Here is a 26,928-nt window from a genome sequence, read left to right as displayed (position 1 = left end):
AGGGAAGAAGAAAGATGAGCCCCGCACGGGTCGAATAATGATATCCTGGAGGAAAATAAATTTGTCAGGGATGGCAGTATCCAAACAATCTACGGGGGAGATCCCGGGGTGGAATGCAGCAACCGAACCTTGGCAAGATATGTTAGGGAAGCCCGGTTCAGGCCTCTCATAGACATTCATAGGGTGGAAACTCGGCCGCCCAAAGTATTTAAGGGTGAGTCCATGGACATCACCTTCAGAGAAGCAGATGCCCGATGGGTACATCATCCCCACAATGATGCGCTGGTTATTTCCATCCAAATCGGAACCAAAAATGTCCATAGAGCCTTCGTGGATAATGGAAGCTCGACAAACATCCTCTATTACAGCACCTTCAAAAAGACGGGACTACCTGATCAGGATATGTCGGGGGAAGACTCGTGGGTCTATGGTTTTTCAGGCGCAGGAGTTAGAGTCATGGGATCGATTCGGCTGCCATGTACTTTGGGGGAAAGCCCATTGTCGGTAACAAAGATGCTTGAATTTAAGGTCCTGAATCAGGAATCACCCATAACGTGTTGCTGGGATGACCTTTTCTGCGGGAGATGAGAGTTATCACTTCAATCCACCACCTAACTATCAAATTTCCAACGCCAAATGGGGTGGGAAGTATACAGGGTTCCCAGTATGACTCTCGGGAGTGCTACAGGCAAGCTATGAAAGGCTTTAGAAAAGACTCCCATGCCGAAGATACTCCAGACGTAGATCAAGAAAAAAGCATTGAGCAACCAATCGAGGAAATCCGAGTCCACTATATGTTGAGCAAGAAGATGAGCATTCCTCCGGGCTGCCCCCAACAATGTTGTACTTGGAAGACGCGATCAGAATTGAGATGTTGGAAGAAGAGGAGGCGATGGATACCATAGTCCAAACAGATTTCCATGGGGAACAGTTAGAAGGGAGATTCAATGTCTTGCAAAGCCTCGAACAGGATGATGCCCTTCCCCCTGAAGGAGCACCCTTACCCGCAGAACATACTAAAGAAGTTGATGCCCCTGCTATGCAAGGCGCACCTTCTAAAGAAGTCGACGCTCCTCCTAAAGGGGGTGCGCCTTCTCTACAAGATAATAAAATTCGTGATTCGCCTGACCTGGATCCCCGGATACCAATGCAGACGGAAAAGATGGGGCCAGCAGAAGATACGATCGAAATCCCTGTCGATGAAAAAGATCCGAGTAAGGTTTTGAGAATAGGATCCCAGTTGACACCAAGGTTGAAGGAAGGTCTTTCAATATTTCTGTTGGCGAACCTTGATGTATTTGCATGGAGCCATTCTGATATGGTAGGAATTGATCCAGAGATAATGTGCCACCGATTGAATATTGACCCCAAGCATAAGGGGGTTCGACAAAAACGAAGGGCCGTAAGCGGAGAGAGCTATAGCCCTAGCAGAGGAAGTAGATAGGCTCTTGGATGTCAGACTAATCCGGGAATCCTTCTACCCAGAATGGCTAGCAAACCCGGTGTTGGTAAAAAAGCCCAACGATAAATGGCGAACATGCGTGGATTTCACCGATCTAAATAAGGCGTGCCCGAAAGATAGTTTTCCCCTACCACGAATTAATCAGTTGGTCGACGCCACGGCAGGACATGCCTTGCTCAGCTTCATGGACGCATACTCAGGGTATAACCAAATCCTTATGTATGAGCCGGACTAGGAGCACACCTCTTTTATCACTGATAGAGGGCTCTACTGCTACATCGGAATGCCATTTGGTCTGATCAATGTCGGCGCCACTTATCAAAGATTGGTAAACAAAATGTTCAAGAAGCAGATCGGGAAAACAATGAAAGTGTGTATGTGGATGACATGCTCGTAAAATCAAAAAAGGCAGAAGATCACATCACCGACTTAGCTGAAATGTTCCATATTCTGAGAAAATATAAGATGAAACTAAACCCGCAGAAGTGTGTGTTCGGCGTAGAGTCGGGAAAATTCTTGGGATTCATGGTCAACCACCGGGGGATTGAGGCTAACCCGGAAAAAATCAAAGCTCTGCCAGACATAAAATCTCCCACCAGCGTCAAACAAGTACAGAGCCTGACGGGAAGGATTGTGGCCCTGAATCGATTTGTCTCAAAGTCATCAGACAGGTGCAAAGAATTCTTCAAGGCAATCAAAGGAAGGGGGAATGATTTCTTGTGGACTCCTGAGTGTGAAGAAGCTTTTCTGAAAATAAAAGAGCAGTTGGGAAATCCTCCGATGTTGGCCAAACCAGAAGACGGAGAGACATTAATTCTTTATTTGGCAGTGTCGGAATATTCCGTCAGCGCGGTATTGGTAAAGGAAGAAGCAGGCCACCAGTGGCCCGTATACTATGTGAGCAAAAGGTTGTTGGATGCAGAAACCAGATATACCAACATGGAGAAACTAGTGTACACACTTATTATTGCAGCACGAAAGCTAAGACCATACTTTCAGGCTCACCGAATAGAAGTTCGCACCGCTTACCCGCTTCGACATATTTTGCAGAAACCCGAATCGTCAGGGAGAATGTTAAAATGGGCAGTGGAGCTGGGACAATTTGATTTGGAATATTGCCCTCGCACCGCAATCAAGGGACAAGCGCTGGCTGATTTCATACTTGAGTTCAATGCAGAAGTCGATGATAAGGCCATAGCGTTGGCAGAACCAACCTCGCAAGGAAGTCACCGGGATGAAAAGAGGCAGGAACTCCCACACCCTTGGTGGATATTATATATGGACGGGGCCGTGAACAACAATGGATCATGTGCCGGAATTGTCTTGATCACTCCGGAGGGGCACCATTTGATGAGTGCTATCCATTTCAAGTTTTATGCTACTAACAATGATGCTGAATATGAAGCCTTAATCAACGGTCTGAAATTAGCTCTAGAGGTAGGGGCCGTGAATCTGATAGTTCAGAGTGATTCCGAATTAGTTGTGAACCAGGTCAACGGAGGATTCCAAGCCCGGGGACCGCGAACGGAGCTATATATGAGATGTGCGCAATGCCTACTGGAAAAAATTTCAAATGCCAGGCTAGTAAGTGTTCCGCGAGAAGAAAATAGTAATGCGGATGATTTGGCCAAGATGGGTTCATAGATGGACAGCGTTCAACTTGGACAAATCCCTTTGGGAATCCAGGAAATTCCAAGTATTACGGAGGTAGAGGTGTTCTAAATGCAAGAAATCCCACAAGAAAACTGGATGAACCCCATCCATAACTATATTCAGACAGGAGCTGTACCAGAGGACAAACTACAGGCTCGACGCCTTCAGTACCAGCCCCCAAAGTATGTCGAATATGACGGGGTACTATACAAGAGAGGATTTAACCAGCCACTGTTACGTTGTGTGAATACGGAAGAAGGAAATTATATTCTCAGAGAGGTACACGAAGGTATTTGTGGCAATCACTCGGGGGGTGGTTCCTTGGCATTAAAAGTGCTCAGACAAGGATACTACTGGCCAACTATGAGGGAAGACGCTTTCAATTTTGTCCGGGCTTGTGATCGTTGCCAACGGTTCGCCAACTATTCCAACGCCCCGGCATCCACCATTACCTCGTTGGCGAGTCCCTGGCCTTTTGCCATGTGGGGAATTGATCTCATTGGAGAGTTGCCCAAAGCAAATAGGGGGTGTGAAATATGTGGCGGTGGCTGTGGACTACTTCACCAAATGGGCGGAGGCTATGCCACTAGCCACGATCACGGCAAAGAAGATAAGGGATTTCATGTTCAATTCCATAGTATGCAGGTTCAGTATTCCCTACAAACTCATCTCAGACAATGGAAAGCAGTTTGATAACAAAGAGTTAAGGAAACTTTGTGAGGACTTAAAGATTGAAAAAGACTTCGCCGCGGTTTATCATCCGCAGAGTAATGGTCAGACAGAAGCCATAAACAAAATCATAAAACACACCTTGAAGGCAAGGTTAGAAGAGAAAAAAGGAGATTGGCCAGAAGAGATGCCTATGGTCCATTGCTCTTACAATACGACCCCTAGGTCGACCACAGGAGAAACCCCCTTTCTGCTGACTTTTGGGTATGAGGCCATGGTTCCCGTGGAGGTAGGAGCGGGATCTCTACGGAGAGATGTGTTTGTCAAGGAAGATGCGGAAGTTAACCAGAGGCTCCACTTGAATCTGTTAGACGAAGCCCGAGCGAATGCTCAATTGAAGCTTGCTGCATATCAGCAGAGGGTCGCAAGGTATTTCAATAAAAGGGTAAAATCCGTACCGTTCAAGGTTGGAGATCTTGTGTTACGAAAGATTATGCCTAACACTAAGATAGCTCAGCACGGGGTGCTTGGAGCTAATTGGGAAGGACCACACAAAGTTAAAGCTATACTCTGGAAGGGAACCTATCGCTTAGAAGATCTGGACGGTAAACTTATTCCTCGAGCATGGAATGCAGAACATTTGCGGAAGTACTATCAGTAGGGTGTGGTTGTGTCCCCTTTATTTTCTTATTTTGATTTTTATATAATAGGCTAGTAGCAAATAAATTCCTCCTAGCCTAGGGGGTAGTACATGTAACTGCGAACCTTGGAACTAGCAGAAGGAAGAAATTCAGATTTTTCAAATAATTTCCCCATAGAGCATAGTAGCCATGAGACTGGTGTAATATATACACTAGAGCACTTTATCAATAAAAAAAGTTATCTCAAATTACTCTATTTGCTTGACATGAAATTTCTCATCTGAAAAACACCAGAGGCGCGCCGTATCTAATAACTTCTGCTTCATAACCAAGATAAACATAGTATTCAAGGGTGAAAGGAATAAATGTACATGGACAGCAAAATTAGCTAAAACAAAAGCTAATCGAATTAAGGCGCGCCCTTGAACTGATAAATAAATAAAAAATCGCGAAGGCATTATTGTAAGAAAAAGAATGCGTTATTCGCACTATGGCGCGCCCTTGTATCTAAGTGCTATAATAAAAGGGACGATAACAACTTCGAGATCACATAAAACACCCACGAATGTGCTAAATAAATAAGCTCTGATATAAAAGGGCGCGCCTTGTATCAACATCATTCATAATGAACTGACAAGATTTGTGATGATATAAGGGCGCGCCCTCGTGAAAATATTAGTCATGTTTTTATAACTGGCCAAGGAAAAAATCAAAGTGCCTTAACAAATTTTTATGCATATGGGGAAAGATAAAATTAACGTCGAGCCATACGTGCAAAAGTAAAAGGGTAGCAGAAAGATAAGTCATACAACTTTGCACAACATCAAAAGAGGGCTGGCTCCTCAGGAGTATTTGAAACTTAAGTACAAATAAAGGAAAGGCATAAATCAAGGCACACCTTGAGATTGATCTGTTGGAGGAATGGTTTGAAGAGGAACAGTGGTACCAGCTTCAGGCGCGTCCTTGGGGATTTCCTCTTGTGGCGCGCCCTCGCCTTCTTCCTCCTCCAACCCAAGTTCTATCCTCCTCGCCTTGATTTCGGCAGCATGCTCTTTCTTAAACTCCACCATCTCGGCAACTGTCTCCTCCCCAAACTTCTCGAAAGTGTAATCAGGGTCATTAGCCACAAAACCAACCCTGTAGAAGTGGAAGCCATTGGCAAATGCTTCATCAGCCATTTCCCTCTTTTCATCAGGCCAACCTGTTTTCTGTTTTCTGTTGCTCCTCGAGGTACTCAATCCTCAGGTTGGCTCCACCAAGCTCAGTATGAAGAGAGGTAGCCTTTTTGTTGGCAATCTCCAACTGAGAAGTAAGATTGGCCACCTCATCCTTGAGAAAAGAGATCTCAAAGTCCTTAGCTTTAATATCCTTGGCATGCAGAAAGTCTTTGTCTTTGAGGGTGTTCCTCAGAATATTGTTATCACCCTGCAGCCTCTCTAGGCGCGCCCCCTCCTCAAGTAACTTGTCCACCACTCGAGTGGAGTGGATGAACAATTGGCAAGATGCTTTTATAGAAGCATGAGCAGCATCTCCCAAATCCATAGCTTGCCACGGTTCCACTTCTTCATCCGAGTAACCCATGGGGCCAAGAGCGTTCAAGGCAGCAGAAGAGCCAGAAGGCGCGTCCTCTGCTCTATGCCTCTTAGGCGCGCCCTGTTTATCTGTAAGGTCGATCATGGACCTTTTTAAGACATGAGCTGTTTGAGGTAGGAGTTGGATTGGGGACGGATGTCGGTGCTGCAGGAGCGTCTTTTTTCGGTTTAAGCTTGGATTTGTCACCAGAGCGCACCCCAAAAGACTTGGGAATTCTTGGAGGAGCCATTTCTGCATAAAACATAGAACATGTTAATTGAGCATGACAGTTAAGTATGTTGAACGGGGCAATAAGTAAAAGCAATTGATAAAGACAACATTGATAAATATGTAGAAAATGCTACGCCTAGAGTAAAAGGGCGCGCCCTGAGAGGCGGAAAGATTAACTACATAAACAGAAATTTATATCCAGTATGCCAATACAAAGGTTAACAGAAAATAAATAGGATGCGCCAATGGTAGAAAGGCGCGCTTTTAGACTCTACAGGTTGTTGAACCTGAAGGATCTTGGCCTTGAAAAGAGTTGTCATCAGCTTCTTCTTCTTCAGCCTCTTCCTCGCTATCTAGGTCGATTATACGGGAAATAGGGGCACCTTTTCTAAATTTTACATATTTACACTGTGTCCCTACTTGGTCAGAAATGATTCCGACTCGCATCAGGTTAGTCCGGGTAACTAGGTCTTTAGGTTCCACCTTTCAGCGGCCACTCTGAGTAGGGCTTCAGCTCGTTTTTTGGGCTTGCCCTTAAGGGGTTTGGCCACTGGTCTGTCTGAAAAAGTACAAAGATGTGAAAAGGAAGAAACGACATAAAAATAATGCAAGGAAAGAAGTAAAGGGCGCGCCCTTACTTGGTGACTTGTTGAATCTTATCCTTATTCTGGGAATGTCATATAAATAAAAGAAGTTTTCCTTCCAGCCTTTTTCATGACTAAGCTTGCCATAGGAGAAACCTTTCTTGTTGTGTTGTTTGTCTACAACCAAGTAATAGTACCCGTGGTCAGATTTTCTTAGGTTAAAGAAATAAGCAACTTCAGCCATGGAAGGTTGAGGGAAGCATAGGTCTTTATAGAGAATGAACAGGGCTAGAATAAACTTATAGCTGTTGGGAGAAAGTTGGAGTGGAGCCACGTCGTAAAGTTCTATCACTTCCCTAAGATAGGGGTGTAAGGGTGCGCCTATATCCAAAGATACCATCTTTGGGCTGGTTACCATTCTAGGAATCTTAAAATTCCTCCCATAATTAAAGATATGGGGCCGTATCATGCTCAAAGGGCACGCCCATATGCCTTCCATATCATAAAACTCCATGAGCCATCCTAGTTGCTTATCTGAACAAGCTGAAGACAGGCCCACACAGAAAAACTTCCCATGCTCCTTCCTGAAACGTTTCTTCACAGCTTCATTGCATGGTTCGAATTCATCCTAATCAAAATCTAATTCACTGTCAGAAACTTCCCAGTGTTGGAAGGGGATTGGAGAAGGTTCAGGGGAGGTGGAAAATTGGAAGGAGTCCTCATCAAAGAAATTTTCTTCATCACGAAGAGGTGACGCACTTACTTCAGGCGCGCCCTCGGGAACAGGAGACGTAGGCGCGCCCTCTGTTTGTTGAGAAGATAGGCTTGGGGATACATCCCTGTAGGATACGTTAGAAGGTCCTGCACCTATATTGACACCCCTCTCAACACCCCTATACCTATCGGCATTCAAACTCTCGAACCAGTCATCGTCATCCAACTCTGTTCTATCTGGGGCTGGGGATCTGTCCTTTTGGACCAGTTTCTGCTTCCCGTGTCTATGAGACAAAGGAATGTTGTCCGTAGAAGAACTATCTGAGGAATCTGCCATCAAAGTACCCTCTTTGGAGTCCTGAAGAAGGCGCGCCACCCGGTTCAGAAATTCAGGATTATGGTGGGCGTTTGAGGGTTGAGGATCGAAGTAAGTATTTGGAGGCGAATAGATCCCCAAATTTGTGAGGAAATTCTTGAAAGGGTGAAAAGGAGAGGACGCGCCCTCGTCTTCCAGCTGTCAAGAAAACCAAAAGAAATTTTGAGGGTGCGCCCTGTGCGAAAGAATGAGATACGAAAGTATAAAGGAAACAGGAAAAATAGGTGGAAGGTGTAAGGGAAGAGTATTTCATATGATCTATGTCAACTCCTTTTTAGGGGCAAGCCATCTCATAAGAAGGCACGCCATAAAGAAAATCCTAGCCTATCAGCAAGGATGTGTTTTATTTTAACAGGCGCGCCCTATTATGGTTATTTACAGATTATAAGAAGCTGAAGATAGGGCGCGTCCTAAGTCGCTGGTGAATTCTAAAGGCACAGGTGGTTATGTGCAGATTGTAAATAACGATTGAAATTCTCAAGAACATAAATTTAAAAGTTAAACCCAAACGATTTCAGATCTAAAGCAACAAAATTTGAAATTACAGATATACATACACAAATACATATATCATTTCATATATATCATCAAGAACAGAAATGGAAGATAAAAAGGTAACATGGCATGCAATGTGATTTACTTAACGAAATTCAGAAATATAAGAAGCCAGTTGTACCTTTTTGAATGGAGAAGAAGTTGACTGAAAGAGATTTGGAGAATGGCAACAGAGAAGGCTGGTTCTGGGAAAAACAACACCGCTGGGTTTGGAGCCTTTGAGAAGAAAGAGAAAGTAAGAAAAAGGGGGAGAGTAAAAGTAAAAGAAAAAATGACTGATTGTGACTAGTATTTATAGTAAAAAAGATGACAGCTGTCAAATCAATCACATCAATTATGAATCCCTAGTAATGAGGGGAACAACTTTTAAACCGTTTGAATTTCTAGGACGAGCCCTGTTGGAGGCGCGCCTTATTTGATTATTATGAAATCATTGAAACTTTAAGGGAGAAATTAGGAGGCACTCCCGGTTCAGGGCACGCCCTGTAAAAAGTATTGGAAGATTTGTTTATACAGATTTTAATAAAGGTGAAGAAAAATTTCAATCCCATTTTCAATGGCATATGGAATTTGGGGGGTAGTTGTTATGCCCAAAAATTGGTATAAACAAAATTCAGATTAAGATTAATAAAATGAGCAGAATCGAAGGGGAAGCTCCTAAAATCTAGGAAAAGATAAGATTGACTTTCCATAAATAGAAGGCGCGCCCTAAAAACGCGCCCCAAAAACGCACCCCATTGATTGGGTAGCTGATTAACGGTTGTGGTTATTATCCTAAAGGCGCGCCCTCAAAGATGGAAGAGGCGCGCCCAATTATTGAAAAAGGGGAGAGGAATTCCTTGATAGGAATCTGTCCTGTGGTGAGCCTTAGGGCGCGCCCTAGGTAAGGAAGGCACCTTGGATGGATTACTTGGACATGGTTGTTTTGACAGACCCACACCTTGGCTTGAACAGAATTAGAGCAAGCCATATCGATGAGTAATATAGGGCGCGCCCTATGATGTAGAATGATAAAGGAAGAGATCAAAGGCTGATGACACATGATGGCGCCAACATGCAGGATTGATTGGGCGCGCTCTTATCTTCTACTTGGTACACAAATGCACCTTTGACATGCTACTTGGATGAACTGTAATAACCCCAATTTTTGGAAATTTTTTGAAACCCTTATGAATAGTGTTTTTGCTGAATGAGAAAATTTTTCATGCCACACTAGGTAGGGGTTCTTTTATGGATATTCTGAGATTTTATTGGCACTCTATATGACATATAAGTGTATATAAAGATCGTAAGAATCCAATTCCGAACACTTTGATTTTTCCCGGAAATCCACTAGATACGGAAATAATTGAGTATAAGGTAACAGGATAAAAAGGATTTAAATTAAAGGATTATAAGAGAGGATCATAAAAGGATTATAATGTATTGAGAAAGGTTAAGGAAACCCAAGTAATAAGATCCCGGGTATGATCCCTCAAACGATAAACGAAAACGAAAGTTAAGCGAACCGTATAACAGATCAGCGGTCATTAGGCAAACAATTAGGAAGTTAATCAAGGAGGTTAGGGATGATGAGGTCATCCAACCAATAAGAAGAGGGCAAGTAAGGGCTGATGACATCACAAAGTGACATAAGCATGACATAGGAGGGAAGGAGGTGTGGATGAATGATAACCACACAAAGTCAAGGTTAGAAAGGTAATTACCCAAAAACAAAACAAAAACAACCAAGCTAGCCAAAACAAATCAAAACAAACACAATTTTTTTTTTCATTTCTTCAACATTGCTCTCGGCTTTTTCTTCTTTTCAAAGGAAGAAAAATCAAAAATCAAGTTCCAAGCATTGTTAAATCACAAGGTAATTATCTAAGGTTCCTTGTACATAGATATGGATATCCTATAAGTTTAAGCTTCTAATTCCTTCACAATCTCTTCCAATAAATCAAGGAAGAAGATGGTGAATAGTAACCTTCAAGAAATAACTTTGGTTTTCTTGATTTTTTATGAAAGTTCAAGGTAGCTTAAGCATAGATCAAGGGTTCCATGGGCATTCCAAGGATCTTTCATTGATTAAAAGCTTTAAGGAAGGTATAACATCTCCAAACCCTAGTTTTACTTTGTATATTAGGATGATTTTGATAGTTATGGTAAAGAGTAGCTTGATGCTTGTTGGTTTAGAGTTTGGGTTGGAATGGTAGTGAATTGAAGGTTGAAATCTTATGGTTTGGTTAAAGGACTTAAGTATAGTTTAAATTTAAGTTTAAGAATAAGTATAAATTGTTAATGTTGAGTTGATTGGGGCTGTTATGATGTAGTGAGGATGAATTTTGGTTGTATGAATGGATTGGGATTGATTGGTGGTTGAATTGGAATGGTATAAAATTGGGAAATCGCGTAAACATAGCCGTCGTAATGTCCGATTTACTGTAGACTGCTTTTGTTCATAACATTAGGACCCGAGAACTCCCTGCTAGGTTTTTACCATTGCCATGTTTAGATAGTTCATGTTACGAGCTTCGTTTTGATATGTGGTTCATTTGATTCCGATGTACGGTTTAGGAGAAACGGCCGTTTTAAGTAACGATGTTTCGCGAACGAATCATTACCCCTCACTTTACTTTGAAACATAGGTTAAAGACCTTAAAGGACTAATTGAAGTATGAAACATTTATGTAAGGTGTAATAGGCAGTTGGTAAGACACTTGCGAAAGAATCGCCTTAAAACTTGTAATGGTTAATTTATTAAAAATGGTGGAGCCAAGGGTACTCGAGCGACTTAAGTGAATCGTTAAGCGCGAAAGCGAACATTAGGACTCTAAATGGTTAAAGTCTAGTTTCTTAAGCGATCGGGGTCTAATTCCGACTTATGTTTTTATTCATAGGTTATTGGACCCACTCTAAGCTTAAGCCTATCCGGGAGCACTCAGGCAAGTTTTCTACCCGTTATACTGTTGTTGTGATGTATATATGTATATGCATTATCTTGTGATAGATGCATGTTGGTTAATTAGCAAATTTTGTGATATATTGAAGCATGCGGATATGGTATATATATGCATGTCTGTTTCCTAATCTTGACATACATCTGTTGATTCAGTTGATAATACCTATGCTAGAGATAAGAGGTATTTGCATATACCCTTAGTATAGGGGACCCAAAGGTGAATTTTTTTCTAAAACCGGGAGTCGATGCTCCCGAGTATATATATATATATATATATATTTATATATATATGAATTGTTTTTAAAACTATGAATCAAATAAGGTTTATTCGATAACTTTATTTTATTAATGAATATTATTTTGAATATTCATTCGTGGACATATGACTCCGCTTATTTTATTTATTGAATATTATTTTGAATATTAATTCGAGGGCTTATGACTCCATTTATTTTATTAATGAATATTATTTTGAATATTCATTCGAGGGCTTATGACCCCGATTTATTTACTAATTAATATTCTTTATTTTATTAAAGAATAATGTGTCGGTAATCAAACTTACTTTTGATTATTCAAATAAAGATATTACTTTCGTATAAGTATATCTTTGGTTATTTAATAGTCATTTCAAGTATAAGTTTTACAACATCTACTTCAATTATTTTTATAAAGATTATTCTTTATGGGAATATTATTTAAATAATAATATTCAGATATTTTTTATATATTGGGACTGATTTATTTTATTAAATCAGCATCACTCTGAACATTCTTAAAAATGTTTTGCGAGTCTTCAAAATGATTTTTAAAAGTTAGAGCGGATCCCAAAACTCATTTTTATATTTAAGATCCTCCTTTCGAAGGGGATTTAAATACTCGCTCAAAACCTGAGGGATCCGGCTCTGTGGTGTGTTTTATATTCGCAACAAGGTTGCTGTCTTGATAAAAGAATTTTGATTACTTACCCAACACTCGGGAAGTAAAATTCTTGGAACAAGTTAATCCATTAACAGGCATCGCCTGGGAAATATCGGTGAGTTTTCCTTTCCAACTAGATACGACTTCTTGGTGGAGCCGTAACAACAAGTTTCTACTTGGGGAAAGTGGGGACGAGCTTTACGTTTCAGAGTCATGGACTTCATCTGAACTAGGAGTGGCGTAAGTGGTCGAGTAGCGCCGGCCCAGCCTTATTATATTGGCCCAAATGGCCTGAAAGTTCCGCTAAGACGGTCCATTCCTTAGGAGTCCAGTGTTCGGTTGACAAGTAAATCCGACAGGTTCTCCTCTACCTGTAGAAAATGGTGGGGTTGCACTACTACGACTGATCATCATAAGTGGACTTCCTGGCGCGACAAACCCCCGTAATGAGTTCATCATCCAATTGGATATTTCTGCAACACTACCCAGAGCACTTCGATAGAAAGGCTACGGTTGGGCGATTGTTGAGTGTTGGCAGGGTCAAGTTTTCAAAATGATGTTCGCATCAAATGAAGTATCTCATAACTTCATTTTATTTTGATGATATTTTAAAGATTTAATCTATTCAAATCTTGTCTTATAGTCTCATCTATGTTATGAACTGTTGAAAGCTCATTATAACTTGAACGGTGGTAGTTCAAGCAGTATTTGGAAAAGATATAAGTATATTGGAGTATCTTGTAACTTCATCTTTTAAACTTATATCTAGTAAATGATTATCTTATGCATAACAAAGATTTTCAGAAAAACGTTGAGATAAGGTTAGATATATGAGATCACCTTGCAACGATATTTTTATACAGTTATAAACTGGAACTCTGTGTATATTATACACGTCAGAGGATTTCAAAGATTGTGAAAAGTATATATATGTATATATACTGAATATTTTGCGACTTCATCGTATTAAGATATCAAACTTGGTTCATTTCTTTTGACCAAGACTTTCATGAGTACTATGAGAGGGCTCATATATTGTTAATCATTATACATATTATTTTGGTGGGCTTGCTGCTCACCCTTGCTTTCTTCTTTCATCACACAACAACAGATAGAAAAGATGAACATGACCAAGCTCCCGATTCGCGAGCGGATAAGAAACGTTCCGCAGTTTCCTATAGGCGTTGATGTCGTTGTAGGTGAGGTAGGAACTACTAATAGGCTAGGCTTTCAACTTTTGATGTACCGGATTGTGTATATTTATGAATTGTAATAATAGCAAAGAAATGTAAATTTATTCAGAAACATTTTTAAGGTGTATTCGCATATAATTGTGGAATAAAACAACTTGTGATTATTTTTGGATATTCATCTCTGAGACTATAACTTGTGGTGTGTGTGTTTATTGTGGGGTCACAGTACAGAGTAGTTGATTATTTATTAAGATTGGGTGTTATTAAGGGAAATGGAACTCGTGACAACCCGGATCCCCGACCCCGGATTTGGAGGTGTTACAGAAGTGGTATCAGAGCTAAGCGTTATAAACCTCTGAGATGATGTGATGTTAAGATAATAAGTTCACTAAGATGATAAGAACTCTTGCCAAGTTCATAGTCGGGCTACCTAACGTAGTACTGACAGTTAAAACCCTTATGGGAACCCTTATAAATATCGTGATAGAAGCGTAGTTCGTTATCGTATATGTTAGCGGGACTCCGAACCCTGAGGTTGAGGAGCAACAACGCGATGATGTTTCATTAGTTATTGGAGATCAGATTGTGGATCCAATAGAGCGTCCTAACACGGGACCGGATGATGTTCATATTGAGGATGTAGCGGTTGAGGATGTTGTCCTAGAAGGGATAGTTGCTGAGGAGGATCCCATGGAGGATCCTGACAAGAATGAATAAAGGACCACTGATGAATTGATGACCATGGTTAGGTCGACTACCAGAGGTAGGATTGGTCGGTCACTACCGGAGGTTCGTTCAAGTTTGTAAAGATAGTAGCCCCTTTAACGCGGCTTACTCGTAAGACTAAGAAGTTTGAATGGACAGAGAAATGCGAGAACAACTTTCAAGAACTGAAGCAAAGATTGGTGATGGCCCCTATGTTGGCATTGTCGGATGGAAAAAGGAGATTTTGTGATTTGTATTCACGCTTCGCATAAGGAATTAGGGTGCTTCTTATACAGCACAGCAAGGTAATCGCATACGCGTCAAGAGAATTAAGGGAATATAAAATTCGATATCCCCACCTATGAGCTTGGGCTCATGGCAATAGTTTTGCCCTAAAGATTGGAGGCACTACTTGTATGGAGAGAAGTGCGAGAATTACCTAAGCCATAAGTGCTCTAGTACATTTTCACGTAGAAAGAGCTCAACATACGCCAGAGGAGGCGGTTAGAGCTAATTAAGAATTATGATTGGGAGATTCTTTATCATTCAGGGAAAGCCAATATGGTGGCTGATGCCCTTAGTAAAAAGGAGAGACTCAAGATGATAATGTCTTTTGGAGAGTTTATAAGAGGTTTTGAGAAAATGGAAATAGAAGTGAAGGTAACCGGAGCCGGTACCGAAAAGCTGTTTGAGATTGCAATACAGTTCAAATTATTGGAAAAGAACAGATTGTGCCAGAAAAAGTGATGAATGAAGGCAGAGAGCCAACAAATAGATAAGAGATTAATACCGAGAAAGATGATAAGGGAATAATGAGGTATTCCTACAGAATTTGGGTTCCAAATGTTCAAGAGCTTAAAGATGAGATCTTAGATGAAAGCTAGTTTGAGGAATAAGATTTAGAGCAAACCCTGAACGTGATAGTCAGGGAGGTCGCCATCAAGATCGAAGGAACCCATAACATGATGAAGTGGAAAATGAGGATTTAAAATATGTAGGAGGACCCCGATTATGGGGAGGAGGAGGGAATGTTCAGACTAAGGAAACAAAAGTCGAGTAAGGAAAGGAGACCCGAGACGGTACTCCTATACGAAAATTTATGGACCTTTCTAGACAGAACTTAGACTATTATCCCCAACCACCACCCTGAGGAAACAATGCGGTGAGAAAATCTTTCCGAACCTTTAAGTCGCTAAGCTCTCAGAGCTCCAAGGAACAAGTTGACCCAGTCAAGGCAAGAGCCTGGCTAAAGGAAATAGAGGAATCAATTGAGATTCTAAATGATTGACGAAGTGCAAAAAACTATTTTTACACTTACCTTCCTAAGAGAGAGGCCACCTGCTGGTGAAAGGCCAAGGAAGGCACGAAGCAAGAGATTATAATAAACTGATTAAAGTTCAGTCAATTGTTTCAGGAAAGTAATTCCCAAGGTTATGGAGATAGTGTAAACGCTTTAGAGTCAGAACAAAGGCGGACGAGTATGATGAAATATGAAGCTAAGTTATAAAAGTTGTCAAGATTCGTTCTGATGACAAGAATCCCAGAACGATGTGATGCTTGAAGTCAATGATTAGTGGGTTCATGAAATAATGATAAGAGAAAGGAAAATAAAAAGAAACTGGAGTGGAAAGGAATATAAAGGCAATAGAGTTTTAGGAATGTTAAGGGAGTTGGGTATGAGGAAACCCTAAAGACTCGTAGCAATAGAAATAGAAAAGTATGTAATCGTCAGGATGAGGGTGATTCACCATGAGTTAAAGTTGATGATTGAAGGAATAAGAGATACATATATTTTATCCCCTGTAAGTTGGGAGGATTCAGGAAACCTTGAAATAGTTCGAAGGATAAATAATGAGACGCGGATAGACTGAGGAGACAAGGAAGTAAGAAATTAGGAAAATTGGATGAAGGAAGTGACCTTCAAGAATGTGAAGTGTAAGACCGGTGGCTCGATACCCAGAAAGGGAGACGCCAGGTATGAAAGATATCCCAACATTGAGGTGACTGTTGAGATAAACAACAAAAGTAAATAAGGAATTATTAAGAAGAGGTTCACGTTGAACACGACCAATATCTTCCAGAACATCCTTGTTATCGTTACCAAATTAGGCAAGAAAAGCGGATAACCGTTGTTATCTTTTGGAGGCCATATTGATTGACCTCATTTTGAATACAGATGTTATTGTGAAATTAGGCATATACTATCGAGGTGGGAATGATTGAATAAGACACCCTTATCAGGGATATATGACTTGATTTATCCATGGAAGGATGCATGTACCTTTCTAATGGTGGAATTAAGGATAGAACATCGGTAACTTAAAACGAATCCTAGGGGAATGCATAAAGGTTGGCATTTCACCCTTAATAGGGATAGTATGAGTTTTGACAGTATGAATTGGAAAGGATTAAGGTAATAACAACCTTTAAGAATCAGTGGAGAATTTTTTTTCCAGAAGTATATAGACAATGATTCTGGTATAAATAAATGGTATTTTGATATGCCCTGTATCTAGGGAATACAGGAGGAATGATTCAGAGATAACCTTAGAGGTTTTACAAGGAGAAAGGTAATATTCAAAATTCTCAAGAATAGAAATGTTGATAAAGGGAATATGACGTAATTATAATGATGCCAAGTGGGGCACGTGTTAAACCACGAGAAAGTACGGATCGAACCAGTAAAGGTCGGAATTGTTCAGGGCAATTAGAGCCTAAGATAAAAGATGTTCTAAGTATGATTGAGAGTCAGTCGTGACAGGGAATAACCTCTAAAGACTGAGGCAATAACTTATGGAAAAATGGTGATATTTTTTTTTACTCATCTGATTTTAAGGAAAACATCTTCACATAAGCTGTGATTGAAATGAGGTAGAAAATTTATTTGGAGGTGGTTAAAATGACATTGACTGTAAGGAAATTTTACTATCAGGAAAGGGCAAAGAGGTGGCCGACACTTTAAAGGTAAGAGGATAATTATAGGCGCTTGTGCCAAAAGAATACAGTGATGATGGTTAAGCTATGAAGGTTGTATTATGGTTTGGAAGATTGACATTCCTTCTGATGACTGTGCAATACCCAACCGTAATAGTAGTTGGTGAAGGTTTAATTCGTGTAATCGCCATGAGCGGGCTATCTATCTTAGAAGGTCCTATCTTGAGAATAATCCAGGACCATGTTTCAAAAAGGACTAAACAAACCTTTGAGTTAAGTCTTCTATTGAAGGCATATGATTAAGAATGGTATTAACCTGCTATCGTTGCTTTGATTGAAACTCTTCTGCAATTTTATCTGCTTCATGTCATGAATGTACATCAGGATCTGGAGTGTTCTCCATGAATCATGAATGGTGATTATGTTAACTCCTTAGAAGAATTTGATATGACAGGTATGGACTCCGTATGGTTAGATATTAAGATTTCATGGAATGTGAATGACGACAGTAGGTCAGTAGTGGACCATAGTAATGCAGCAATGATTCTGCGAGTAATGAGCTGATTACAACCATGAGAGTTGTATTGGAATGGATGTTGAGATTAAGTACCACTAATCGGGTCGTGGTGATGTATAAGTTATCATTGAATAGACTAATTAAGTAGATTATTTACCTATTGAATATTTATTCCTCTTTATCAATAGAGGGTCGTATGACTATACGAGGAAGGTGGCGATGCAAGCATAGAATTCTAGTAACGATGATGTCTAGAATGAGATCCCAGATTCGATTTTCAATGTCGAGAGAGTTTCAAAGGTGATTGTGTATAAGCTCGAGGAAGAGCATGGGTCCATAGAATGATGGACGGAATAGCAAAAATATTTAAGCATGTGAAATGCGAGGCGATAATACTTGATGTTGATATATATACGTATATGATTTGTTCTCCTATGACAAACCTCTATAGTTCAGAGGTAGATTCCAAGCCAGATATTTTGTGGCAGTATATTTTATATATATACAATTCTCTTCAGTTCGTTCTTTTCTCTCCTTTTCATTTCATATAAGCTGAGAAGAACAACTCTTCTAGAAGGGGAGGTATTGCCGAATGACTATCTATCTGTGTGATAGAAGCCTAGTAGGATACCATCTATTGTTTAATTGCTTGTCAAGTACTAAAGGCTGGCCACCCTCTGTACTAACTATGCGATATAACAAGTGTTCATGATCATAGTGATCTCTCAATAAATTCTTTTACTTCTATATGAAGGATTAAGCTTTCAAAGATAGAAGCAGCTGAAAAAGGAGTAGTAAAGTTGTGGTGGTATTTGGAATGGAAACACATTCGTGATACTAAGGTTGACGTGGTTATTAAAAGGTTATAGAACGCTAACGAGCAAAAGTATAACCAGTATAATATTAGGAACGGAAGGTAGTAGCGATTACGAACTGGAAAAGAATGGGTATTGAGAAGCAAAAGCTCTAAAGCTAAAAGCTATAATGAGAGTCTGTACAATAGACTTGAAAGAAATTGGAATGATCACTTAACACGGATTGAGTTTTCTTACGATAATAGATCATATGTCATTATCGAGTTGTCGCCTTATGAGATCCTTGAGGGAAGACAATGTCGATCTCCCTTATGTTAGGATGAAGTTGTAGAGCGCAAGATTCTCGGAACCGCAGTAGTCCAAAGGACCAAGGATATAATAGATCTAATCAGAGGAAGGCTGGTAGTAACCCAAGATGGACATAAGAAGAATGTTGATTTGACATGAAAGGACAAAGAATAGGAAGTAGGGGACCTAGTGTTGTTAAAGGTATCCCCTTGGAAACCCTTGGAAAGGATTGATGAGATTCGGAAAGAAAGGAAAGCTAAGTCCACAATTTGTCGGACCCTTGGATATATTAAGAAGTATTGGGAAGTTAGCATATGAGCTAGCCTTACCCCAGAACATGTAGCAAGTCATAACGTGTTTCACGTATCAATGTTAAGGAAGTGTAATTCGGATGCCAGATAAATAGGGGCATATGAGCGCATAGACATGCAACCCGACGTAACCTATATAGAGCAACGAGGAAGGGTTATAGATCGAAAAGGGACAAGTGCTTAGGAGAAGGGTTATCAAACTAGTCAGAGTTTGATGGTAGAACCATAATGTGGAAAAATTTACTCGAGAGTTAGAAAGTGCAATGTTAAGAGAGTATCCCTATTCATTTTCTATCTGATTCCGGGACGGAATCCTTTTATGGAGGGGAGACTGTAATAACCCCAATTTTTGGAAAATTTTTGAAACCCTTATGAATAGTGTTTTTGCTGAATGAGAAAATTTTTCATGCCACACTAGGTAGGGGTTCTTTTATGGATATTCTGAGATTTTATTGGCACTCTATATGACATATAAGTGTATGTAAAGATCGTCAGAATCCAATTCCGAACACTTTGATTTTTCCCGGAAATCCACTAGATACGGAAAGAATTGAGTATAAGGTAATAGGATAAAAAGGATTTAAATTAAAGGATTATAAGAGAGGATCATAAAAGAATTATAATGTATTGAGAAAGGTTAAAGAATCCCAAGTAATAAGATCCCGGGTATGATCCCTCAAACGATAAACGAAAACGAAAGTTAAGCGAACCGTATAACAGATCAGCGGTCATTAGGCAAACAATTAGGAAGTTAATCAAGGAGGTTAGGGATGATGAGGTCATCCAACCAATAAGAAGAGGGCAAGTAAGGGCTGATGACATCACAAAGTGACATAAGCATGACATAGGAGGGAAGGAGGTGTGGATGAATGATAACCACACAAAGTCAAGGTTAGAAAGGTAATTACCCAAAAACAAAACAAAAACAACCAAGCTATCCAAAACAAATCAAAGCAAACACAATTTTTTTTTTCATTTCTTCAACATTGCTCTCGGCTTTTTCTTCTTTTCAAAGGAAGAAAAATCAAAAATCAAGTTCCAAGCATTGTTAAATCACAAGGTAATTATCTAAGGTTCCTTGTACATAGATATAGATATCCTATAAGTTTAAGCTTCTAATTCCTTCACAATCTCTTCCAATAAATCAAGGAAGAAGATGGTGAATAGTAACCTTCAAGAAATAACTTTGGTTTTCTTGATTTTTTATGAAAGTTCAAGGTAGCTTAAGCATAGATCAAGGCTTCCATGGGCATTCCAAGGATCTTTCATTGATTAAAAGCTTCAAGGAAGGTATAACATCTCCAAACCCTAGCTTTACTTTGTATATTACGATGATTTTGATAGTTATGGTAAAGAGTAGCTTGATGCTTGTTGGTTTAGAGTTTGGGTTGGAATGGTAGTGAATTGAAGGTTGAAATCTTATGGTTTGGTTAAAGGACTTAAGTATAGTTTAAATTCAAGTTTAAGAATAAGTATAAATTGTTAATGTTGAGTTGATTGGGGCTGTTATGATGTAGTGAGGATGAATTTTGGTTGTATGGATGGATTGGGATTGATTGGTGGTTGAATTGGAATGGTATAAAATTGGGAAATCGCGTAAACATAGCCGTCGTAATGTCCGATTTACTGTAGACTGCTTTTGTTCATAACATTAGGACCCGAGAACTCCCTGCTAGGTTTTGACCATTGCCATGTTGAGATAGTTCATGTTACGAGCTTCGTTTTGATATGTGGTTCGTTTGATTCCGATGTACGGTTTAGGAGAAACGGCCGTTTTAAGTAACGACGTTTCGCGAACGAATCATTACCCCTCGCCTTACTTTGAAACATAGGTTAAAGACCTTAAAGGACTAATTGAAGTATGAAACATTTATTTAAGGTGTAATAGGCAGTTGGTAAGACACTTGCGAAAGAATCGCCTTAAAACTCGTAATGGTTAATTTATTAAAAATGGTGGAGCCAAGGGTACTCGAGCGACTTAAGTGAATCGTTAAGCGCGAAAGCGAACATTAGGACTCTAAATGGTTAAAGTCTAGTTTCTTAAGCGACCGGGGTCTAATTCCGACTTATATTGTTATTCATAGGTTATCGGACCCACTCTAAGCTTAAGCCTATCCGGGAGCACTCAGGCAAGTTTTCTACCCGTTATACTGTTGTTGTGATGTATATATGTATATGCATTATCTTGTGATAAATGCATGTTGGTTAATTAGCAAATTTTGCGATATATTGAAGCATGCTGATATGGTATATATATGCATGTCTGTTTCGTAATCTTGACATATATCTGTTGATTCAGTTGATAATACCTATGCTAGAGATAAGAGGTATTTGCATATACCCTTAGTATAGGGGACCCAAAGGTGAATTTTTTCTAAAACCGGGAGTCGATGCTCCCGAGTATATATATATATTTATATATATATATATGAATAGTTTTTAAAACTATGAATCAAATAAGGTTTATTCGATAACTTTATTTTATTAATGAATATTATTTTGAATATTCATTCGAGGACATATGACTCCGCTTATTTTATTTATTGAATATTATTTTGAATATTCATTCGAGGGCTTATGACTCCGTTTATTTTATTAATTAATATTATTTTGAATATTCATTCGAGGGCTTATGACTCCGATTTATTTACTAATTAATATTCTTTATTTTATTAAAGAATAATGTGTCGGTAATCAAACTAACTTTTGATTATTCAAATAAAGATATTACTTTCGTATAAGTATATCTTTGGTTATTTAATAGTCATTTCAAGTATAAGTTTTACAACATCTACTTCAATTATTTTTATAAAGATTGTTCTTTATGGGAATATTATTTAAATAATAATATTCAGATATTTTTTATATATTGGGACTGATTTATTTTATTAAATCAGCATCACTCCGAACATTCTTAAAAATGTTTTGCTAGTCTTCAAAATGATTTTTAAAAGTTAGAGCGGATCCCAAAACTCATTTTTATATTTAAGATCCTCCTTTCGAAGGGGATTTAAATACTCGCTCAAAACCTGAGGGATCCGGCTCTGTGGTGTGTTTTATATTCGCAACAAGGTTGCTGTCTTGATAAAAGAATTTTGATTACTTACCCAACACTCGGAAAGTAAAATTCTTGGAACAAGTTAATCCATTAACAGGCATTGCCTGGGAAATATCGGTGAGTTTTCCTTTCCAACTAGATACGACTTCTTGGTGGAGCCGTATCAACAAGTTTCTACTTGGGGAAAGTGGGGACGAGCTTTACGTTTCAGAGTCATGGACTTCATCTGAACTAGGAGTGGCGTAAGTGGTCGAGTAGCGCCGGCCCAGCCTTATTATATTGGCCCAAATGGCCTGGAAGTTCCGCTAAGACGGTCCATTCCTTAGGAGTCCAGTGTTCGGTTGACAAGTAAATCCGACAGGTTCTCCTCTACATGTAGAAAATGGTGGGGTTGCACTACTACAACTGATCATCGTAAGTGGTCTTCCTGGCGCGGCAAACTCCCGTAATGAGTTCATAATCCAATTGGATATTTCTGCAACACTACCCAGAGCACTTCGATAGAAAGGCTACGGTTGGGCGATTGTTGAGTGTTGGCAGGGTCAAGTTTTCAAAATGATGTTTGCATCAAATGAAGTATCTCGTAACTTCATTTTATTTTGATGATATTTTAAAGATTTAATCTATTCAAATCTTGTCTTGTAGTCTCATCTATGTGATGAACTGTTGAAAGCTCATTATAACTTGAACGGTGGTAGTTCAAGCAGTATTTGGAAAAGATATAAGTATATTGGAGTATCTTGTAACTTCATCTTTTAAACTTATATCTAGTAAATGATTATCTTATGCATAACAAAGATTTTCAGAAAAATGTTGAGACAAGGTTAGATATATGAGATCACCTTGCAACGATATTTTTATACAGTTATAAACTGGAACTCTGTGTATATTATACACGTCAGAGGATTTCAAAGATTGTGAAAAGTATATATATGTATATATACTGAATATTTTACGACTTCATCGCATTAAGATATCAAACTTGGTTCATTTCTTTTGACCAAGACTTTCATGAGTACTATGAGAGGGCTCATATATTGTTAATCATTATACATATTATTTTGGTGGGCTTGCTGCTCACCCTTGCTTTCTTCTTTCATCACACAACAACAGATAGAAAAGATGAACAGGACCAAGCTCCCGATTCGCGAGTGGATAGGAAACATTCCGCAGTTTCCTATAGGAGTTGATGTCGCTGTAGCTGAGGTAGGAACTACCAATTGGCTAGGCTTTCAACTTTTGATGTACCGGATTATGTATATTTATGAATTGTAATAATGGCAAAGAAATGTAAATTTATTCAGAAACCTTTTTAAGGTGTATTCACATAAAATTGTGGAATAAAACGACTTGTGATTATTTTTGGATATTAATCTCTGAGACTATAACTTGTGGTGTGTGTGTTTATTGTGGGGTCACAGTACAGAGTAGTTGATTATTTATTAAGATTAGGTGTTATTAAGGGAAATGGAACTCATGACAACCCGGATCCCCGACCCCGGATTTGGGGGTGTTACACGAACTCTTTGGAAGACTCAAGGAAGATGGAGATTGTTATTACTAACCTATTTGATGCAGGTATTCTATTGAAGAACTCCTTCCTGTAGCATATCTACAGGAAAGGCGGTGTCCGTGGTCAGAGACCTCCAGGGGTATGCCTGGACTGAAGGCCTCTTCCTGTAGTCAATGGGTGTCCTCATTGGGGATGTGGGGTGAAATCTGGTGTGTGATTTGGGAGCTCTGTCTCTGTAGTCAACGGGTGTCCTTGTTGGGAGAATTCGGAGTATCCTGCACTTTGCACCCAAAAGTTTGGGATCACTTGTCCTGTAATCTGGTAGGGGCTCCTTATCGGGGGACAAAGATGCGTCCAACATTTGGGGTGAACCACGGCTATACCTGCGTCTGTGAACTAGAGAAACAGCTGGTAGCGGAGGGTTATCCTTGGCCAGGGAGATGCCTCATCCGTGAAATCTTGAAGCTGCGGATGAGCCTTGGGCCTTTGTGGTTGGGCCTCATCGACGGACATTCCTAAAGCTAGTAGAAGACGGTTTCCAGTGGGTTTCCTACTGGGCCTCGGGATAAGAAATCTAAGCCCATTAGGTTTCTTGTTCCCCAAGAACTACGTGGGCTTGATCCCCTATAAATAGGGGTAAGTAGGCAAATTGTAAGCGGTCAGAAGCGAGAGCGCAAAGGAGCCACCACTAACCCTAAGCAATCTCAGCCCCCAATAATCACCACCACCAAACACTATTCATCTTTTCCGATGAATATTGTTCATCAGATCCACCGACTACTGTTCACGTTTCTGACGAAGAACCGCCATCACAGATCTTGTTTCCGGCTACGAACCTCAAACTTTGTTGATACCAAATTCATCCGTTAACAGGTATATAATTCAAGATTGCATTGCTGCAGCTGTGGAAGCTCGATTGAGACAGAATCCAATCCGCTACAACCAAGTAATGAAAGTTTTGTCAAGTTAGGACATGCCTTTAGCGCATCTGCCAATGCAGGGTCCACCAATGTTGCACCAACAATTTCAAGACTCCTCAGCTTCAGAAAAAATCCCACTCTGGGGGATGAATCATTAAAACACTCCCTAGACTCAGTGTTTCCAAATTCGGTGCATCCCTCAAACAATCCAACCTAGAGGGAGATTCAGCAAAGGCTTCAGGGTTAAGGAGAGTGTCAACCCGAAGTTCGAGATTCCTTATAACTGATCCTTGTACCGATAGCCAAGAAGCAAGGCCAACACTTGTAAAAGGACAATGAACAACAAGCGTCTCTAGTCGACAAATTGACGACACCATCTGCATTATAATGCCATCAGGTGTGTATCCTGCTTTCAGGTTATCAAAAATGTTTTGAGGAAAGTATAGGCTCTTAACATGCGGCATTGAGTCCTTCCATCTCTTCGAGACACAGTTACTATATGCCACATCCTTGGCATTGTCCATGTATGATATGATGTATTGGAAAAGAGCATCAGGAAGGTCATCCATGCTCTCGGAAAGATATCAAGCAGTTTATCTCCTGTTTAGGAAAGCTATTTTCAGTACAAGGGACAGTTAAATACATCAAAATTCATCTAATCAAAAACCAACTGTATTATAATTTCACATTACTGACTAAAAACAAGTGAATTTGGTCATTAACTCTATAAGCAATTACATTTCCTTATAATTGTTAATGATATAATGTTAAACATTTTCAATTCTGATATTCATTCTCCAATGTCCAAATAGGATGATGCCATACTTATCTTGCAATTCATAAAAGAAACATACTACAAAGAGAAAGAAGAATTTGAGAAAAAAATCCTAATCACACTCTTATGCAGCCTTACACATATATAAACCTATACAAAAAGTCCCTGACAAAAAAAACCGATACGAAAAGCAAGAAATGATGTGAAAAACACAGCCTTGATGCTTAATTTGTACGTTTAGGGTTCTTTTTGGTAGGGACTGACAGAATTGAAAATCCCAGTTCGGAAAGATTAACTAATTAATTACACATGTATAATTAAAAGGTAAAGTGTGCTTAGCAAAAAAAAAGGTGAAGTGTGATATAGTGGTTCTTTACTTGAAGCGATATCTATATGCAAAAAGAAAAAAGTTTATTGTAATGCAGCCAACAAAGCCACCTGCTGTGCACTATATTCCAGGTGTGACTTGAAAGGCAGAAGGATCTGAACACCAAATAGCAGAGGGTAAAAGTAATAGCACCTGGAAGGGAATGAGGGAAAGAAATAGGGCAGAAAGGAGAAAAATTAGGTATCGAGAAATTAGTATTGTTTTTTACTTCTGCTAGGAGAGAATTGGCCTCTCGAAATCCATTATCTATCATCTTACATGTATCCTGGTTGTAATATTTGAGAGATCTATTATCGTAATTGTAGTGCGTAGTTATTTCCATTTTGTTGTGTGTCATTTGGCCTATTAATTTAGTCTAAGTGTAGTAATGCATCACATTTATGTACTGGTGCAAACAAACGGGTCTGCAAATTTTCCTAACAGTCATCAGAATGTACAAACATTCACCAGCTTTAAAAGATATAAAAAAAATTAGGATCCTGATAATGACACAAAAATTTTCATCATCCGCAAAAATATCTCATAAATACATGCAAGACTCAGCCGACTTAATTTAAAATAAACATTGTAAGAAGGGCACAAAACTATCGTCATCTGCAAAGTTCTAGCACCTTTAAGCTAAGACTCCGCTTAATTAATAATATCAACCTTCATTTTAAAATATTCTTTTTTCTATATCTTTTTCCAGCAGTAGGTAAGTGACAATATAATAAAATAATTCTAAGTTCACTAAAGAAATAATGATTTTAGGGAACTCTGGCAGATCTGTTAAATTTGTAAAATTTTTAAGATGCTAATAATATACATTCAGATTTTCAGTCTGGTTCGAAATTCGAACAAGTAAACAATAATTCCGCAGTTTCAAAATGATTTTACAGATTTAGGTTTTAATTGTCAGCTCGGTCACAGAAAACTTCAAAAGTTCTCACCTATCAACCAAAAAAAGAAACAACTATATGAATATACGATCCTCACTCCTCGTGTTAGAGAAATAATCAAAAAACAATCACTTTCATTGTTTGTATGGTAGATATTTTTAAACTTGTCTTGTGTAAAACACACACTTTCTCCTCCCAATAGGAGACTCGAAACACAAATCAACAAAAAATTACAAAAATACAAATGTCACATTGCCTCTGATATTACAATCAACAACATTAGTCATTCTTAAAAAAAAATTTAATCTGGT

At 39.2% G+C, this 26,928-nt stretch overlaps 1 pseudogene; it reads right to left on the bottom strand.

The window, feature by feature from the left end:
* LOC141719691 (F-box protein At1g10780-like) overlaps positions 1–25,145 on the bottom strand; it is a 35,101-nt pseudogene extending 9,956 nt beyond the window's left edge.
* Positions 25,146–26,928: the final 1,783 nt, after the last annotated feature.

The sequence above is a fragment of the Apium graveolens genome, chromosome 4, assembly GCF_009905375.1.
Source record: "Apium graveolens cultivar Ventura chromosome 4, ASM990537v1, whole genome shotgun sequence".
In the NCBI taxonomy this organism is placed as follows: Eukaryota; Viridiplantae; Streptophyta; class Magnoliopsida; order Apiales; family Apiaceae; genus Apium; species Apium graveolens.
The sequence above is the reverse complement of the archived record's forward strand: the minus strand, read 5'-3'. Positions and strand labels throughout refer to the sequence as shown.